This window comes from Mustela putorius, unplaced genomic scaffold (assembly GCF_011764305.1).
Source record: "Mustela putorius furo isolate JIRA1106 unplaced genomic scaffold, ASM1176430v1.1 tig00537227_pilon_pilon_pilon, whole genome shotgun sequence".
In the NCBI taxonomy this organism is placed as follows: Eukaryota; Metazoa; Chordata; class Mammalia; order Carnivora; family Mustelidae; genus Mustela; species Mustela putorius.
The window spans coordinates 3,036,558-3,057,036 of NW_025422368.1; the positions used below are offsets into that span (position 1 = coordinate 3,036,558).

Below are 20,479 nucleotides of genomic sequence, written 5' to 3' on the forward strand. Positions count from 1 at the left end.
TCTTCTTTTTCAAAATTGTTTTAGCTACTCTAGGCCCTTTGCCTTTTTGTATAAATTTTTAGAATTTTGTCAATTTTTATTTAAAAGTGTACTGAGATTTTGATTAGGACTGCATTAAATTACAGATCAATTCAGAGAGAGAATTAGCATTATAACAGTATCAAGTCTTCCAGTCCATGAACTTGGTATATCTCTCCATTCATATAGATCTCCTTTAATTTCTCTTATTAATGTATTGTGGTTTTCAGCACAAAAATCTTGCACATATTTTATTTGATTAGAAGATATTTTATGTTTTAAATCTGATTATATATGATTTTGTGCTTTCAATTTAAATTTCCGATCGCTCATTGTTAGTATATAGAAATATAACTGATTTTTAAATGTTGATCATTTATCCTGCAAACTTGCTGAATTCTTTTATTCGTTCTAGTGACTTTTCGTATATTCTTTAGGATTTTCTACATAAACTATTATTTCATTTGTAGATAGGCAGCTTTATTTCTTCTTTTGTGATCTCTATGACTTTTATTTATTTTTCTTGACTCATTCCACTCACTAACACCTCCAGTATGATGCTGAATAGAAGTGGTGAGAGATAATATCTGGAGCAGATAATATATGGAAACGTCCTGCTCATCCAGGACCTTTGCACATGCAATGCACTATATCTAGATCATTCTTTTTTTCTTACTGCAGCCTTTTCTACTAAGTTATACCTCCTATGGAACTAGAGGGCATTATGCTTAGTGAAATAAGTCAATTGGAGACAGACAACTATCGTATGATCTCCCTGATATGAGGAAGTGGAGATGCAATGTAGGATTGGGAGGGAGACAAACCATAAAAGACTCAATCTCAAAAAACAGACTGAGGGTTGCTGGGGGGAGGGGGGTTGGGAGAGGGTGGTGGGGATATGGACATTGGGGAGGGTATGTGCTATGATGAGTGCTGTGAAATGCGTAAACCTGGCAATTCACAGACCTGTACCCCTGGGGATAAAAATACATTATATGTTTATTAAAAAAATCAATTAATTAATTTTAAAAAGTTATACTTCATAGTTCAGTTCAAGTACTGTTCCTTAATTCTTTCAAATTTAAGTCATGTTCTTTTGTGATATACTCTTATAGGATCGTGTTTCTTTTATTAATATAATTTATAGGGGCGCTTGGGTGGCCTAAGTGGGTTAAAGCCTCTGCCTTTGGCTCAGGTCATGATCCCGCATCGGGCTCTCTGCTCCGCAAGGAGCCTGCTTCCTCCTCCCTCTCTGCCTGCCTCTCTGCCTAGTTGTGATTTCTCTCTGTCAAATAAATAAAATATTTTAAAAAATTTATAATAATTTATAGCAGTCTACATTTACTGCTTTATTAGATTATGTTTATTGCTTTATTATATTTACTGTATTTACTGAGATTATTAGGTTGCTATCTCTAACTAGATTGTAAGCTTGGGAGCCATGTCTATTTGGCTCATCATTGGGTTTTTAGTGCCTGCACTTATTGGGCAATCAATATATATTTCTTAAATATATGGGGAACCAAGAGGTAGCAGAAAAATGTAAGAGGCAGAAGGTGAAGTGGGAAAGGTTGGTGAGATCCAAATCAAGAAGGGCCTTGAAGGCTATGAAGAGTTTGTACTTCCCTGGTACTCAACTTTATTTTGCACCAGGTATGCTGGGGAACATGTTATGAATTCAGGTGCCCAAGTGGCACCCCCATTTGCAGAATAATATTTTCTGGTATTGGGGTCTGGGCCTCCATTTTAAAAAAATTTTTAAGATTTATTTATTTATTTTTAGAGAGAGAAAGTATGAGTGGGGGGGCAGAGGGAGAGGGAGAGAGAGAATCTCAAGCCAACTCCTTGCTAAGCCTGGAACCCAAGGCGAGGCTCAATCTCATAACCCTGAGATCACAACCTGGGCCAAAACCAGGAGTCAGACGTTTAATGGACTGTGCCACCCAGGCACCCCTGGGTGTCCATTTATAACAAGTTCCCCAGGGGTGCACCAAAGGCAGCTGGGTACTGTTTCAGAATCTGGAGAGACATTGAAGCTTGGAGCAAGACAGCGCCATGATCATTTTGCTTTTTGGCAAGACTACTCTCTTGTAAAAGTATGAAGGGACAAGATTGGAGATTACCGTAACCATCTAGATAAGTGATAATGAATGCCTCAGCTAAGGGAGGAGAATAGGTGGAAATACAGGGAAGAACATAGATTCAAGGGAAATTCAGAAGTTAGAGTTGGCTGGTCTTGGTGTCCAATTGGATGTATGGGGAATGAAGAAGTAAGAATACTAACAATAATGACTAATAATCATTGAGCACCTGTGATGTAGCAGGCACAATTCTACATGCTTTATAGATATCATGATTTAGCTTCATAACAACCACATGAAGTAGAGTATAGTACCTCAGTTCTTCAGGTGACTCCTAGGTTTCTCATTTTAGAAGGGTGATGTTGTCCATCAGATGGGAATTATGAAAGGAAGTGAGGCCAGGAAGGTGGTGTTATAGAATGATTTCAGTTTGAAGCCTACTAATTTTGAGACTTGGGTGAGATCTAAGGTGGCATTTGGAAATGTGGTTCTGCAGCGCTCCCGAGAGTCTGGGAGCCATCACCCTGGAAGTGGGTGAGATTGACCAGAAGAGGTTAAAGCCAAGGCTCTCGATCTGACCTCTGTGGATGGATTTCCTGACTACATGTGGTTGAATTTCCTGCCTCTTGAGTTATATGGGAGATGTTGGTGATCTGTGATTGTGCCAATGAGTGTGTGTGGCCCACCAAAAAGATAAAGGTTGACAGATACAGGCGGGGGTCAGATAGAGAGGATTCAAGAATGAAGACTGCAAACGAATGGCCCGAGGGATTGAAAGTAGAAGATGTCAGGAGGCCAAGGAAATAGTCTTTCAAGAAAGATGAAAAGGTCAGTGGTGTCCAGTCCAATATCCTAGGTAGGTCAAGTAAGAGAAACTTGAAAAGAGTCCACCAAATTCAGCTATTAGTTGATCGTTAGTGCATTTTTTTTTTTTAAGATTTCCTTTATTTATTTGAAAGAGAGAGCAAGAGTGAGCATGCGAATGTGGGGGGAGGGTTAGAGGGTAGAGGGACAGGGATAATCTCAAGCAGACTTCCCCAAGAACACAAGAGAACGACTGGGGCCCAATCTCAAGGCCCTGAGATCATGATCTAAGTCAATGATCAGGTGTCCCTGATCATTAGTGGTTTTAAAGATTTTCATGGCTGGTGGCTGGAGGGAGTTAGATAGGGTGAGGTGAGAATTGAGGATGAACGAGGTCTCTTCTTTGAGAGGCTTGGCTATGGACAGAGAGGTGTCAAGAGTCAAGGATGATTCCCCTTCCCTCTCCCCTTCCCACTCTTCTTCTTCTCTTTTTTTTTTTTTAAGGAGGAGAGACTTGCACATGGATACAGGAAGAGGGGAGAAATCCGTGGCCATGGGGTAGCAGGACTGAGAGAGGAGCTGCTTGATGGAGTCAGCTCTCAGGGGGTAGAGTTGAGAGTGCATGTAGAAGACCTGGCCCTGAGCACGGCGAGGGCCACCTCCAAGAAGGAGTTACGGGTGACTGTGAATACAGACAACAGGCAAGGGGGGCATTAAGCAGTGGGTGCCAGCCATGGAAGCCCCTTCAGACTCCAGGAGTTTATGAGTCTGGTGCCTGGCAGAGGGGGAGGTGTGATGACGTATCTTTGCAGCTGAGGAGACACTCTCTTCTGCCTTTTCCTTAGCCTGGGACGCCCTCCTTCTGTTCTGTCTTGTCCTCCTCCAGGAAGCCTTCCTGGACTGACACCTCCACTCTGCCCCTCCTAGCAGCTGGCTCAGCTCCCCATTCCTTCCTTGTCCCAGCAGAGGCCAAGAGCTACCCCCTGGTTCAGTATCTGTCTGTGTCTGGCCTCTGGAGAGAAAGCACCCGGAAGGGGAGGGGAGGGGATGAAAACACATGTGAGTCTGTAAAATGGGTGGCTTCTTTCTCAGGGCTGCCCTTCCCCAGCTCTCGGGATGAGCTTTGGCTGGCCACAAGGGGGTGCTCGGCCAGAGAAGGCCTGGCTAGCATGGTCTGGGTAGTAGGCTCAGTTGGCAGGCTGGCATCCGGGGCCCTACTCTGGCTGGGACCTTTGCTCCCTACACTGATGGCCCTGGCCTCTGTTGCCATGGCTGCCCTTTAGTTTGGGGTAAACAGAGCACTTCCTCCTCCTCCTGTCCAGCTTACTGACATGCAAGTGTCTCTCCAGGGCTGGGCTGGAATTTCAAGCGTGCAGCGCCTCCCCCCCACCCCCCCAATTCTTGGGAAGGCACAAGGTGGTGAGTCACCGAATTTAGGTTTCTTTCTACCACCTCACTGTTATCTGGTTGCCCCTGCCTGCTCCCCACCTGCCCCGCCTATTTCCTGCTGGAATTGGAGAGGGATGGAGATAAGGTCTGGGACTCATTTGGTCTATCAAACTGGGTGGTGGGGTGTAGGGAGGAGTCCTCCCAACCTGGATTACCTCCTTGGGGCTGTTTCTGGGCTGTAGAGACCTTCCCAAGGCCTATCCAATACCTGGTATCAATGAGAATAATCGCAGCCTCTTTTCTCCCTTATCTTCTGGATCCTGGGGGCCCAGGATGAAGGAGAGGAGGACATAGGAAAAAAAGGAATGTGGGGGAGAGGAAATAGGGATCAGAGGGGAGATGAGGACTCGTTGGGATAGAATAGAATCAGAGAACCATTCATTCCTTCCTTCTGTGAATTGAACCAATTTCTGTGCTGGGGACTGAGCAAAACAGAAATGTATAAGGCAGGAGCCTGATTTTGAGCCTGCAGTAGGTGCTGGTGTGAGGACCCTGGACTTGAAATTTGGGGACTCTGTTTGAAGACCCAGTTACTAGTTGCTGGGCAATTTACCGTAATGACACTGAACCCCCAAGGTCATTGTGAGGACCGAATGAGACAAATACGGGAGACTGCCCCATTAGCCCATGTTCAAGGCATATTAGATGCCTGTGGATCAGGTTTCCAATGAGGGAAGTGCTCAGGCAAGGATGACCCAACCCAGGGGTAAAACAAAGGCTCGTTTTGGGGGGTCTCTGTGGGAGTGGTGACTTCCAACAGTTGTGACCAGGGCAGGTTGTGTGGGCAGATGCCCGGTGTGTGATTTTCATTCAGTAAATGTTTGCAGAATGAATGGGGTGTACTGGAGCCAGGGCAGGCAGGAGGGATAAGATTTCAGCAGGTGCAGGTGACAGGGAGGTACTGTGGGAGGGAAGGGCAGGGCCCCAGGGCTGGGGCAGGGAGGCAGCCAGTGCCAGGCAGGGCTCAGCTCAGCCAGAGGAGGAGTTTGACCTTTATTCCGAAGGCAATGGGAGGCTCTGAACTGGGGAGTGACTGGATCAAAGTTGTGTTTATGGAGGATCAGTCTGGCTGAGCCTGGCCAGAGGACAACTTAGAGCAAAGCTACTGGGGGAGTTAGAGGGGAATGAGACAGAGGGACAGAGGGAGGATGCGTACATGTCTTGGCGCTTCAGGCCGGGTGACGTCAGCTCCCCCTCCACTCTGCAAAGGGCCGGTTCACACCCGCAGGTCTCCAGGACCCATCTCACCTGCCTGCAAGAAGGAGGAGGGAACATCACAGGGAGGTAGAGAATTTCTCAGGGACACAGAGAGCAAGGCAACACCGCCTCCTGCCTCCTCAGCCCTCTAAGGGACTGGGAGCCCAGCTCAGGGTATGGGTGTGGTGGGGAAGACAGGTCTGAGCTAGAACCTGGGTCCTTTGCATTTTGGGTCCTGCTCCCATCCTCTAAGAGGAAGGGTAAGTCAATGTGTTTTTAAAGCGAGGGAGATGTGCCTGGGTGCCTCAGTCGGTTAAGCATCTGACTTGATTTTGGCCAAGGTATAATGATCTCAAGGTCCTGGGACTGAGCCCCGCATCAGGCTCTGGGCTTAGCTTGGAGTCTGCTTGTCCTTTTCCTTCTGCTCCTCCCCCCACTCACTGGCTCTGTCTCTAAAATAAGTAAACACAATCTTTTTTTTTTTTTTTAAAGACTTTGTTTGCTCATTTGACAGAGAGAGAGAAGGCGAGAGAAGGAACACAAGCAGGGGAAGGGGGAGAGGGAGAAGCAGGCTTCCTGCTGAGCAGGGAGCCCGATGTGGGGCTTGATCCCAGGACCCTGGGATCACAACCCAAGCCAAAAGCTCCATGACTGAGCCACCCAAGTGCCCCTAAATAAATAAAATCTTAAAGAAAAAAAAAAAAAGCTAGAGAAATAGGTAATGGTGACAGAGAGAGAGGACCCATTACGTTCGAGCTGGGCGCAAACCCCAGAGCTCAGTAGCAGGAGGCTGAGATGACAGTGCTGTCCAGCCCTGCGACAGAATTTCCCTGGCTGGGGTTGGGGGCGTGGGACATTTCTGGCTTGGAGCTGGCTAGTAGGAGTTTGACACCCTTAGCCGTTGCTGGGACCAGTCCTCCTGATCTATCTCTTCTCCCCCTTTGCTCCCAACCTCCTTTGGTCCCATCTTCTGCTGGACCCCACACCCAGGAGGCATGTTGCCCAGGCCCACCATCCCGGCAGCCCCCCAGCTCTGACTCAGTCTGAGTTCCTGGGAACCCAGAGATAGCCAGTTTTGCTCTCCAGAGGTTGGGAGATAAGGTTTATGATCCTGGATGGGCCCATTCCTAGTGAGGGAGTCTCTTCTATAGACCTATACCTCTAATTGCATTCCTCTGGGGGCCTGACCTTGCCTGCCTGACTCAGCCCCCGCTAGGAATTACAGACCCTCTGAGAGCAACACTTTCAGAACCTGCCAGACCTCCTTCCCTGGGGTCATTTCCCCATTGTCCCAGCCAGACTGTGCTCTTGCCCCCTGGAGGCCTGCTGCCCCCACACTCCTCCATTCCTTGGCTTCTGGGCAGGCCTGGCCCCATCGAAGTCTGAGTGGGGAGTTCTAGCACGGCACCTCCTTCAAAGGAGTACCCCCTGCCCTAGTCACTCATTGCTACTCTTAGGATTCCTTAGATGAGCCAGTCCTTCTTCTAGTCTAAGCTTTCTCCCCTTTCAATGCTCAGTGAAAGAGAGGATGCTGTCCCATCTGTCTTCTGCCTAGTCCTGCGGTAGGAGGGAGCTACCAGTGACTGCAGAGTGTGTGTGTGGGGGGAGTGTGCTTCACCACAGTGCCCTTTCGGAGGGAGGGAGATGAAAGACAAGAGGAAGGGGGAGATTCTGGAGAAGAGTTTGCGGTTTTCTCTCATCACAGTAGGGGTCTGATATAGGGACTTTAGGAGGCTAAGAAAAACTCTGACAACTACTGTTATCCCATAATTTGCTTGACAGACGAGCGAACAAAAGCTGAGAGCCCAAATCAAGTATGATTCAGAGGTCACTGCTGTTTCTGCTGTGAAGAAATGATCACAGAGAGGGAACTCTGGGAAATTCAAAGTTCTAAAAACCAAATTGATTGATTGATTGATTGATTGGGTGGGGAGGGGTAGAGAGAGGGGGAGAAGCAGTCTCCCTGCTCAGCACAGAGCCCCAGTCACTGGGGCTCCATCTCATGACCCTGAGATCATGACCTGATCTGAAGTCAAGAGTCAGATGCTTAACCGACTGAACCACCCAGAGACCCCCAAACCAAATTAATATAAATGAAATTAAAGGAATTCCAGAAATAAATGGTACTGCTCCTTTTTTATACAGACACAGCTGTAGCTCAGAGAGGGGGGAGTGACTTGTCCAGGGTCACGCAGCAATTCGGAGACTGAGTTGAGATTAGAACACATATGATTTGATTTCCAAGTTTATGTTTTTCAGCTATTCTATGTTGTTCTAAGGATTGTTTAAAAATAAGTATCAGAGCCACTTCATTTCATTTAATCACAAATCCAAGATCACTGAGTGGCAGTAGGAAGTGCAGAAGTGAAAGGACTTGAGAGTGTGGCAGCTCCCAGGGTGAGGAGGAAGGATGGAGAGCTGGGAGGTATGCCAGTCAGCTTCTCAGCTGTTCTGGAATTCCTGGGTCTTCCCAGATCAGTAGGGGCCAACTCGGCAGGGCTTCCCTTCTGGAAGTCATCTTCCTTTATCAGAGGTGCTGGCTGATAGGAGTCAAGACTTTCATGCTGGCCTGGAGAATCTACATGGCTATCTCCTGCCTCTTTCAGCTTGGCTCTGGCTAGACCCGGGGACCTGGGAAACCTCACTTTGGGTTTCAGAGCTAGAAGGGTTGAATTGAATTCTGATTGTGACACTCCAGTGCTTTGTGACCTTAGGGAATATTTTGAAACTTTCTGAGCTTCCCTATCGTAAAGGTGTAAAATGAGGCTATCTGTATTTTCCCTGTAGGCTTACGTGTGAAGATTGAATGGGGCTATAAAAAGTCTATGGTGTGGGGAGTGCCTGACATCTGGTATGATCTTGGAGGGAGAGGGAGGCAGGGAGGAGGGACATGGCTTGGGAGGCAGACAGGGCCCAGTTCGGCCTCTACCAGCTGCTCCAAGCTTTCCTTCACCTCCAGACTGTTCCTTCAGCTCTAAAATGAAGATAATGTTTATTTCATAGTTTCCATAAGGATTAAAAGTTGTCTTTACTGTCTTAGGGGAACTCCTAGTCCCCTGGAGGTGCCTGAACCCACACCCCAGTCTGGCAGACCAGGTCAGAGCCGAGGGTGTCTAATCATAGTGTGGGCTTAGAGGGCTGGAAAGAAAGCCTTGGAGGTCTGGGAGGGCTTCCTGAAGGAGGAACCTGGGGTAGAGCCAGGCTGGAGGGACAGAGAGAGAGAGAGAGAGAGAGAGAGAAAGAAGGAGAATCCCTAGATCCCTAGGCTGGTGACCTACAGGGGGTGGGGGGAGAGAGATTGCGATTTTTTTGGAGCTGGCTGCTACGAGGAACAGGGTCCAGCCATGGGCGGGAGGGGGTGGCTGGGGGGTGGAGGGTCAGTGTGGCTGGTTATGCGAGCCATGGGAACCACGGACCCATGGATCTAGGAGGAAGCCTGGGGAGTTTGACTTCTGCAGCTGGACTCTTCCGAGTCAGAAGCACAGATATGGGAGGAAAATGGCCCTCTCCTTGGGAAGGACTTTCTCTCCTCTGCCTCCTAGGGGCTGGAGGCTGCTTCCACAGCCCAGGCTTCTCTTAGTTTCCTGAGATGAATCACCTGGGAAACCTGAGGAGTCAAGGAAGGAGATGAGGCAGCCCCTGGCCTTGGGGAATAGATGGCTTTAGTCTGAATTCTGTTGGGAAGGCAGAAATACATGACTTGTTGCCCTTGGGAGCTTGACTAATACTTTCCTGAGGCTAAATTGGCCTAGCCCCCCATTGCCCCACCTTCCAAGCCCATTCCTACCTTCCAGGTCAGCAGATTTGCCCGAAGACCTATGAATGAGTCGCTTGAGCCTTAGAGACCAGGGAATCTGGGGGTGGGGGGTAGGTTGGTCACTGAGTGGTAGGTAGCAGGGCTTTCTTGGACCCCGAGCTGCTCATTTGTGAACTCATTCATCCTATGTTTGGTGGAGTGCCTGCTAGGCATTTTCCAATGCTGTAAATCTGGCCAACAACAAGACTATGTCCCTGCCTTCATGGAAGAGGTCCCCTAAGTCTGTCAGAATCCATTCAGTAGGAAAGGTATCTAGAGGTTCTACAAATACTAGTCAAATGAATACAACATATATTTTTCAAATTGCTAACTAAAAGAGGAAAAATGTCTTTGGACCATTTCTTCTGGCTTATCCACAGGACAGCTTCCCTCGATGGAGGTAACTGGATACTGACTCTATGGGAGAGCAGCGCTGGAAAGAGCATGCTCAGGTGTGGACTTACTCCAGACTCAAGGTCAAGTCCTGAAGGACATTCCGTTTCCACACCTGTGAAACGGGCTTAATGGAATCCTCCTCATGGGTTATTTTAGGATATCCAATAATGTAGGCAAGAGCTCTGACACTTTGATGTTAGTGGGAACCCCATAAATGAGAGCTGCCCCCATGAGCCTCACCATTCCCACCACCGCCATCACTGCCACCATCGCTGGCAGGGAACGGAGCCCTGGGTTGAAAGAGGGCAAAGGCAAGCTGTTTCCCTGGGCAGGGGTCAGTTTGCATGGCTGGCTCCCTAGGAATTGGATTTGCAAGCTTCTGTTTTGCATGTTGGCAGATTTTTGCATGCTCCCCTTTATTACTCTCTTCTAGAGTCTTCCTTATGGCCCCAGTTGCCACCTCCCTCTAGTGACCCTCAGCCCTTTGGAACCAGCCGGCACTCTTTCCCACCTTGGCACCTACTACCGTCGGTTGGGCAGGCACTTCGGAGGGCACAAAAATGAGTGAGATGCTGTTCCATCCTGCAAGGGGGTGACCAGGACTTAAATTCTTACAAGGCCACTGTGTCAAAGTGGGTGTCGGCACAAGTTCCGGGTGGGGGTGGGATGGGGAGAAGGGGCTGCTGGCCGGGGTGGGGGGGTGGGGGGGTAGGGGTTCGGTGGGGGTTGGGTGGGGAAAGCTGCTGGAGGGAGGCTTTAGGATAAGCATGGAGCGGTGGCTAGGGTCCAGCTAACACTGACTGACCTGCTGCTGCCAAGCCCTGGTCCCCTATCTCCTGTTTACCTCAACCCTCTTGGCTGGCTGCCATTGTCTGCATCTTCAGCTGAGAAAAAGGAACATTCAGAGAGATTCAGTCCCTTGCCCAACTTCACATGCTTAGGAAGTGGCTCCCCAATTCTTCTTCTTCTTTTTTTTTTTTAAATTTTTTGGGAAAGATTATTTATTTATTTGACAGAGAGAGACACAGTGAGAGAGGGAACAGAAACTAGGGGAGGGGAGAGTGAGAAGCAAGCTCCCCGCTGAGCATGGGAGCAAGGAGCCCCAAGTGGGGCTTGATCCCAGGATCCTGAGATCATGACCGGAGCTGAAGGATATCCAATAATGTAGGCAAGAGCTCTGACACTTTGATGTTAGTGGGAAGGCAGACGCTTAACAACTGAGCCACCCAGGCAACCTCCCCAATTCTTCTGATTGCATTCATTCTCCTGTGGCTTTCTGTCACCCCTGGCTGTGGGACAGGGGAACATGTGTGGGGACAGTGCCAGCCATGAGGAATCCGTGGGGTTCAGATTCCAGTTCTTCTCCTCACAGCTGAGTGAACTTGGGGGCACTTTTCTTTCCCTGCCCAACAGGGAAGGTTTTTGTGAGTTTAAAGGAGGTGCAGTGCACGGTGCCCACCGTAGGCCCTCAGAACACGCCCCCCTGATGCTAGAATCCCTGTGGCCTTCTGCTTGAGCCCATCCTCACGCAGAACAAGTCACAACTTCCCAGAAGATGATGCAGATTCCACTTGCACAAGGCTCGAACTTTTGGAAAGCCTTAGCTCCCAGGGACAAGTCTCTGGGGCTTCTCCCTGCTGATTCTATCTGTCTTTCCTGGGCTGTGAAGATGAATGTCCCCCCCCTTTCTCCTAGGGGTCCAGCCTCTTCTCCTCCAGGACTCAAATCCTTTGTCCTGGGGTTGTGTGTCTGTCTCGAGGGCTTCTCTTCTCCCCCCTCCCCACCATGGTCCCAGGCATCTCCTTGCTTTGGCTTCCATGAATCCAGCCCCCACCCCAAGTCAGACAAGAGTCAGACCCAGTTCTCCCGGCACGTCATGGTCAATGGCGAGCAAATGGGCTCTCCCACGCTTGCGTCTGCAAGTCAGACAAGAGTCAGACCCAGTTCTCCCGTCATGGTCAGTGGCGAGCAAATGGGCTCTCCCACGCTTGCGTCTGCTGCCGAGGACCGTGGAGGGTTTCGTGGCGGCCTCTTTGTGCTGTGGCCGCAGGGAAGGTGTGCTCTTGTGTGCACCTGGGATGAACAGTGGTAAGGAGGCAGGGGCAAAGCACCTGTTCCAGGGAGGGTCTGCACATTCACTCCACGTCCCTCACGCTGGGCTGGTGCCCTGCCAGGCAGAGGCTGGCACGGAGATCAGAACCAGACACTTAGAAGACTCTGCCCTCTCTGCAAGGAGGTGTGGTCTGATGCGGGTAGGCTGACCATGATGGTAGGGGGAGGTCCAGCAGCTACGACAAATGCACAAAGTGCATGCACCCATCTGGCAGGAGCAGAAGGTGCTAGGGGGAAGCAGGGAGCTGCCAGAAGTACAGCTGAGTCATCTCCTGGCTTCCCTTCACCTTGGACTTGGCCCTGCAATCAACCTCCACATCCTGTTGGTTCTTCCTTCTTACCAAAGCTCGATTCTATGCCTGCCTTCCCACTCCACGGCTCCTGCCATACCACACAGCTCCTCAGGAGCCTTCTGCAAGAGCCCCACACCGCCGCCCATCCCTCCCCTCTCCAGTCTGGCCTCTGCCATCTCACCTGCCTACACAGTTCACTTTCTCTTGCTCAAGCTTTCACCTCATGCTTTCACCCTGTCACCTTCCTGCCGCACACCTTCACGGGACTCTGCAATGTACGGGATAAACTGTCTTGCCTTTGAAACCCTCAGTCCCACCTGCCTCCTCACCACCGGTCTTTCCTCTCATTCCATAGGATTCTGGTTCTGGTCCAGTGAGTCCTCACGTTCCTAGATCTTTTCATCCATACTCTTGTTTTGTGAAAACTCAGTCAAGCCCAAATCTATTTTATTATAATTTTTCCCTGTTCTTTAAAGATTTTATTTGTGAGGTGCCTGGGTGTCTCAGTCATTAAGTATCTGCCTTTGGCTCACGTCATGATCCCAGGGTCCTGGGATTGGAGCCCTGTGTCGATAGGCTCCTTGCTCAGGGGCAGTCAGCTTCTCCCTCTGCCCCCTCCCTGCTCATGCGTGCATTCTCCTCATCTCTGTCTCTCTCAAATATATAAATAAAATCTTAAAAATTTTTTTTTATTTGTTTATTTGTCAGAGAAACAGAGCACAAGTGGGGGGTGGGGGTAGAGGGGGCCAGAGACGCAGACCCCCCGTGGAGCAGGGAACCTGATGTGGGGCTCAGTCCTAGGACTCTGGGATCATGACCTTGGTGGAAGGCAGAGGCTTAACCAACTGAGCCACCCAGGAGCCCCTAGCCCAGACCTATTTTTTTTTTTTTAATTTAATTAATTTATTTATTTGACAGAGACATAGCGAGAGAGAGAACACAAGGAGGGGGAGTGGGAGAGGGAGAAAGCAGGCTTCCTGCTGAGCAGGGAGCCGGAAGCTGGGCTTGATCCCAGGTCCTCGGGACCATGACCAGAGCCGAAGGCAGATGCCCAACGACTGAGTCACCCAAGCGCCCCTAGCCCAGACCTATTTTAAAACAGCTCTTCCCTTCCTTTGGAGTCCTAGCAGCATATGTCTGGATCACTTATTTTTCTGAAATCAATATTCACTGATAAGGTACATTGACAAAGGTAGGCTTTGGCCAGGCAGAATTTATATTTATACAAGGGCTCAGTGTGCACACCCATATCTTTATACCCCTGTGGCCCTCTAGATTTCCACTCCTTTCTCTGTGTACATTCAGGTTAGTGTAGGCAGTGAACACCTGTTGTTTTTAATCCATCCAACAGACATCTCTTCCACCTTTTTTGGTGAATCACCTGTTTCCGGTCCCTTCTATTATATGGGTTGGGTGGGGTTGACCGCCCTTCTCCAGGGACTGGCCTTGAGCAAGATCTGGTCTAGTCCAGATTTGCAGTCTTCTGGTCCTGGCCATAGCGATTGGTTCCTAGATGAGCACGTGACCTAAACCAGCCCTGTGAGAGTCAGCCTTGCAGCTTTAGCTGGAAGGGTTGGGGAGGAGGTCCTTCTTTGGTGGTCATCCTTGCAGCAGCACGGGGCTGATCTGCCCCAGAAGGAAGCTAACACGGAGGAAAACTGGAAAAGTAGAGGAAGACAGTTCTGATGCCGTCCTGGAGCCCCTCATTTTGGCCATGCCAAAAGTCACATGCACCCCTGGTCCTCCCAGGTGTGTGAGCAAATAAATGATCTCTTACACTGAAACCCGTGTGAGTTGGATCTCAGTCACTTGCAGTCAGGAGTTGTGAGCAATCATGTGTATCTGTGTGTTGGGGTGTGGATGATACGGCTGCTTGTGCATAGTGGGGTGGTGTACACTGAAGAGTGATATGTATGTGGCTGTGATGGGTGGGCAAGGTGAGGGGAGGCACACACAGTTACGTGAGGGCAACGTGTGTGTGTGTGTGTGTGTGTGTGTGTCTGCAGGCCAAGGACAAGTGACTAGCTGCATAGGCACGCGTGTGCATGGGTCCGGAGATGGCTTGTATAGGTTGAGGTTGTGTGTGCACAGGTGGGGGTGGGTGGGCATGGGTGGGGTTGTTCCTCCCGGCAGAGCACCTGCCTCCTGTGTGTCCTGGGGGCAGGAGTCCAGCTTTGTGTGTCTATATACCCAGGGAGAATCCAGCCATTGCTCAAACAAACAAACAAACAAAAAATAAAAAACTCTGTTTATTGTCATTACCTCTCCCCTTCACAGGAAAATCATCATTATTTTGGGGCTGAAGCCAAATTCCTTAGAATCTCTGAATGATCTGTAGAATCATAAAACTTGTGGATGTTCTTGGGAAGGTCAGAAATATTAGAGGCTGTTGAGACCAACCCCTAACATCAGAGGAGGAAATCGAGACTTGGGCAGTGACACCTTGTTTTCACTTCCTCCTACCCCAGCAGGCAGGGTGGGGTTGGGCAAGGCTGGCATTGCGGCAGCTCGCTTTTGAGGAGATTGATCCTCTGTCCTGCCTCTCCATGGGCTGTGGTTGCTTTTATGGTGGGTGATTAACCTCAGCATGTGCCTAGATACCTAGGTATTTATGGCTCCCCTTGCTGGGTATCCTTGATCCCTGAGCCTTCTTTGTAAGGAGGGCTGTGCTCTAGCTGTTGGCACTCATTTCCTTCCTGTTCCTCCTGTAGCTTCTCACCTCCCCAAAACAGACTGGTGTCCCCAAGCCAAAGTGTCCCAGCCACCATGCTGGAGAGACTGTAAGTATGCGAAGTCCTGGGGCCAATCAGCTCTCTGAATGTCTGAGCAGAAGCCTCAGGCAGCCATAGCCTCTGGCCTGACCCCCTCTGGTCTCAAGCTGAGCCTTTCATTGACCCACGCCTGCCATACATATGATCATTTCTTGTACACCATGATTCTTGATTGCGGAGAAGGTTGGGAATGGCCTAAGCATTGGCCCTATCCCTGGATGAGATGGAGACAGGTAGAGCATCTCTCAGAGGACTATGCTTTGTGCATGACTTTGCAGGACTTCCCAGTGTTGTGCCACTTGCTTTTCTGTATCAGGCATAGAAGGTCATTGCTCCTGCATATCAAGAGAGCAGGAGAGGAACCCTTCTCTTCACCCAGGGGTGGGATGGGTATCTGGGCTAGCATGTTAGTGTGTGCCTAAACTGGAACTCTCTAGTGATACAGGGTAGCAGAGATTCAAATGTTCTTGTCCAACCCCATGTGGTGTGGATTATCTCCTTTATAAGCAGAGCCCTAGATTTTCCTGAGCATCTGGGGCTAGGCGGAGGGGGCTGAAAAATGGAGACTCAGAAGTTTTCATACCAGACAAAAGTGACTTCAGGCAACGTGGAGGGTAAGGAAGCTCACCTCAGCATGCTTCCCCATCCTCCGGCTTCCTTGGGGGACATTTGGACCCAGTGCTGACGCTCTGCTCCTCTCATCCTCAGCCCTTCTCTTAGGCCCTGCCTGGCTAGTGCTGGTTTGCTGACCTGAAGACCCTCTCTCTCTCTCTCTTTTTTTTTTTTTAAGATTTTTATTAATTTATTTGACAGAGAGAGACACAGTGAGAGAGGAAACACGAGCAGGGGGAGTGGGAGAGGGAGAAGCAGGTTTCCCACAGGCAGGGAGCCTGATGTGGGACTCAATCCCAGGACACTGGGATCATGACCTGAGCCAAAGGCAGACATTTAGCGCCTGAGCCACCCAGGCACCCCTGAAGACTGTCTTTTGGCTGTTAACCCAACATACAAATTTCCTTGCTCCTCATCACAGCAGTGAAGTATGATACAGTGGTGTGCAGCTGGAGAAAGAGTTTCTAGCACTTGGGCATGTTTCTTACCCTCATCTGGTTAAAATGGTGGTTATGACATCTACTTTTCTTATGAAGATTAAAGGAATTAATGTTTATAAGGCCTTTTTCAAAAAATTATTTTAAAGATTTTTATTTATTTATTTGAGAAAGGGTAAGAGCAAGAGAGATCACAGAGGGAAAGGGAGAAGCAGACACCCTGCTGAGCAGGGAGCCTGATGGGGGGCTCGGTCCCAGGACCTGGAGATCATGACCTGAGCCCAAATCAAGAGTTGGACACTTAAATGGACTGAACCATCCAGGCACCTCTGTAAGGCCTTTTTTTTTTTTTTTTTTTTGGTACGATGTAAGTATCCTTAATAAAGTATTTGAAGTCATTAATGACCAGTGAAGGTCATTAGGGACCCAGTTCTCTCTAGCACATTCCCAGTATATAGTTAGCCACCAATGCACTGAATTAGTGATGAAGGACTCTTAACGATCACTGTTCAATCGAGACCTTCAGGATACACCTTGCCTTGGCCAAAGGAGGCTCTCACTTGTACATAACTGGTGTGAAAGGAACCAAAAAGCTATCTCCCCAGACTTTTTGGGCTGGTGCCTGATAAGCAAATGAATAGATGAATGAATGAATGGGTGAATAAAAGCAGGAGGAAATAAAGACCTTGGGTCCCAGCCCCTACTCCCTACCTTGGTCCTCAGGTTCCCTGGCAGGAAATTCAGAACAACAGACTTCTGGACAATAGTTCCATTGCCAAGCAGCCCAGGCTGGGATAGTTCTCAGGGCCAGAGGGTGGGGGTGGGCATGGGGGCAGCAGCTGAGCCTCAGGTCCTGCTTTCTCTCCTCTCTCTTGCACTCCAGTCTGGTTACCTGAACCCACTGTTTGGGGAAATTTTTGTTTTTCCTGCAGCAGAGCTGTGGGAGGGCCTGTGTGACTCCTTCCCTAGGGTTCCTCCAGGGACTCATCCCTTCTGAGAAGCATTCTCCCGTGACGCTGTGCCTTCCATGTCCCATTACTCAGGTTCCCCACAGTGCTGTCCTCACAGCCATGAGCAGGCCCCTGTCAGGGCTTCTCTTAGCTTCTGTCTGTTTCCTTGACCAGCACTGTGGAATGTCAAGCTCTGAGGACTGGTCACTCTGTTTTCCTTCTTGAGGGGCAGGCATGTGATCCGCTGAAGACAGGGATGTTAACCATCGAAGGAGGGCTCCTGCAGTGATCTGAGTTTGGGCTTTGAGCTATTTTCTCGGGGAAGAGAAGAGTGTATTCCTGGAGGTCTTGGTGGTGGAACCAGAACTTAAGTCTGTGTTCAGCCTTGGCTCAGTGGAGGAAGCTTTCAAAAAATCCGGATGGATGACAGCTTGGATGATTTTGGTGTGCAAGCTCTGGACTGACCCTGAGTAAAGGGGAAAGAGTCCAACTTGATCCCTCCCACCTCGTCTTGACAGCCCACCCAATAGATGGCCTCTTCCAGTTTGATAGATGTGGAGATGAGGGTGTAGGATGTGAAAGTGGGCAGGAGACCTCATCCTCTCCAGGCTGTTGGGTGGGGAGTGCAGAATGAATGGTCCCAAGATGTGCCACATTGGCAGGGGGATGATTTTGAGCTGAAAACAATCGAGGCCCAAAAGACTTGGAAGGAAACTTTGACGTCCCCCTAACTGCCTAAAGAATTTAGATAGAGGACCTACTCCAGGAAGGGAGCTATCGCCACAGATTACTGTATGAACTGGGGGTGGTAGACAGGGAGGAGTTTAGCAAAGTCTGTTAAAATTCCTCTTGGTGTCCCATGGTTTCCTTATGGCCCAGCAAACATTTGTTTACCAAATATTTACTCTTTTTCACCTTCCTGTGAATTGCTTTCCATCCCCCTTAAAAGTCCCAGACCCCTACAGCCTCCTCCTTAGTTCAGGATGACATATACACCTCATTTTGCCCAACTGTCTTTGGAATCTCTCATGTTTATGAGGATTCTGTTGGGCTGGCAGGAAAGGGCTATCAAAGATGGCGAAAGTTCCCGCCACAAGACCTGAGCTCCGAAGGGAGAACAAAGGCCCAAGCAGGAATCTGAGACCCCCGCCCCGGGCTCCTGTGGACCAATGGGATCCCGATGAGCAGGTGGGATATCCAAATAAGGGAAACTTGCCAAAAGACCCCAGAGCTTTCCCCAAGACCTCTTAAAAGCCCCCTCCTCCCTGCCTTGGGCGCGACTTCCCCCACTCTGCTTTCCAGAGTTGCGGAACCTCGCCCGAGGGTGCCCACCTCCTCTTGGTGCAACTTTCTCGGCTCCCCTTCACCTGGGCCCTGAAACTTCACCGGAGAGAACCTTTAATAAACCTTGCCTTACACCCACTTTGCCTGGTGTGTTTATTTCGTGGGAAAACCTTACAGATTCCCCGTACGTAATTAAATTTGATTTCTCCTGTTAATGTGTCTCACGTCAATTTAGTTCTTAGACTGGGAGAAGAATCTTGAAGCATAAAGGCAAATTTTTCTTCTTGGACAAGAATTTGTGTCTCTTTTACTCCATGATGAAGCTGAACTCACTGTCCTTGTCCCCATACTTGTTCTAATAACTTCTTCTTCTTCTTCTTCTTTTTTTTTTTAAGGTAGTCTCCACACCCAGAGAGAAGTACGATGTGGGGCTCAAACTCACAACGCTGAGATCAAGTCCTGAGCTGAGATCAAGTGTGGAGCCACCTAGGAAGTCCCATTGTTCTAATAACTTCTAATCACATGTCTTATCAAAATCAAAGTTTCTTTCTTTTTTAATTTTTAAAGAATATTTATTTATTTATTTGACACAGAGAGTGGGACAGTGAGAGAGAGAGAGCACAAGCAGGGGGAGCAGCAAGCAGGGAGGCAGAGGGAGAGGGAGAAGCAGGCCCCCTGCTGAGAAAGTGCCCCGATATGGGGCTCCATCCCAGGACCTGGGATCATGACCTGAGCCAAAGGCAGGCGCCAAACTGACTGAGCCACTCAGGCACCCCCAAATCAGTTTCAATTCAGAGAACGTTCGTGGACATCTAATCTATGTGGAAAGCTCTGTGGTGGTGGGACATGGATCAAAGGCTCCCAGAGTGGGGAGGATTTGGGAGTTCTAGTCCAAACCCTTATTTGACCTAGGAATCCTTCCACTGTGAGCCTAGTGGACAGTCTGTAAATAAGCCTTTGTCTCCATATTTCTCAGGACAGGAGTTTGCCACCCCTCTAGGCAGTCCATTCCCATTCTGGCAGGCTTTAATCATCAGGCTTTAATCATCAGAGCCATTGATCAAGAAGAAAAAGAGTCACCATTTATTGAACATTGACTGTGAACAGTTTTGGCCTTGAGGTACACAGCACAAGAATCAACAATCAAATCACCTTTATTATTCATGATGTGGCTTACTGATGGGTGTTCCCAACACCTGTGGCTTCCTACTCAAACTAATTGTTCCTGCTGCCCAGGTGCTAAACTCGGCTATTTCTATACCAGCAGTAACATTTCAAGTAAGATCTCAGTGCTTTGGGAACACTGCCCTGGTACTGATGTAGAGGCAGGGAACTTCTTTGCCTTTGGCATCTAAACAACCCACCCCACTCTGCACCCCCCCCCCATCTCCTTATCTCTATGCTGGCCTACAGTTGTATATGTGGCTAATTTATGCTTTTGTGGCTTTTCTAGGTAACAGTTTTATTGACCTATAATTCACACACCACACAGTTCTGCTGTGAGTGTGGTATCTTGCCATCTGTCCTGATCACCGAAGAGAGCTCTGTTTGGACCCTCTTTCCGGATGGTTGCAAACTACGTGATGATAGCCCTGCCCTGCCCCCCCACCTCTGCCCCTGGCCTGACACAGGTGCCCAGGGCTCAGGAGAATGATGCCATCTGACTCCTCTTTCGTCCTCTGGAAAGGCAGTCTAGGCCAGAGTCATCTGGCTCTTCCGGTCACACAGTCATGGCAAACACTTTCCCTTTTGTTGGGCAGACCGCAGTGGCCAGAGTCAGCCTAATAAGGAGCTGTGCCTGTGGCTGCCCCAGGCTGGTTTTCTCTTCCCTCATCACTTGGCCTTAGTCCCCGGGGGCCTTTCCCTTCTGCCTCCGCCCCGGAATCCCAGGCAGGGGTGTTGGAGAGGGCAGCTCAGCTTCTTCTGCTTTGAGACTGGCTTGGGGCATCAGGGGAGGGGTTGGCTGGGTCTCCCGGCAACAGGGAGCTGACAAACGAGGGGCATTCACTTCTACCCCAGATAGTTCTGGGCTGCCTCAGCAGAAAGCTCCCCTAAACACTGAGATCTGGGCCAGCTCTGCAGCCTGAAAACCACAGGGGGCCTTGTGGTCCCCTTTGCCCTCACTTTAAACAAAGATACTCTTGGAACCAGGGAACCAGGCAGGCAGGTGGGGGCAGAGGGGCTGAGATTTCAGGACTGGCCTTGGGTTGTTAATTTGTGCTTAGGACTTCAGGTACCATCTGTCCCCGCCTCCGCTATCCTTTCCTTGGTCCACCGGA

The 20,479-nt window shown here is 49.5% G+C and overlaps 1 long non-coding RNA gene across 3 annotated transcripts; it reads left to right on the forward strand.

Annotated features, from left to right (window-relative positions):
• Positions 1 to 4,115: 4,115 nt before the first annotated feature.
• Positions 4,116 to 18,841, forward strand: LOC101692606. 3 transcript variants are annotated; one of them, XR_006604622.1, is made up of 4 exons: positions 4,117 to 4,322; positions 9,726 to 9,797; positions 10,175 to 10,373; positions 18,596 to 18,840. It is a non-coding gene; the product is annotated as an uncharacterized LOC101692606 (long non-coding RNA). The 3 variants fall into 3 exon arrangements; XR_200965.3 differs by lacking the exon at positions 4,117 to 4,322 and adding an exon at positions 7,810 to 8,400 and having other exon boundaries at positions 18,596 to 18,841; XR_001176684.2 differs by lacking the exon at positions 18,596 to 18,840 and having other exon boundaries at positions 4,116 to 4,322; positions 10,175 to 10,394.
• The last annotated feature ends 1,638 nt before the right edge of the window (positions 18,842 to 20,479 follow it).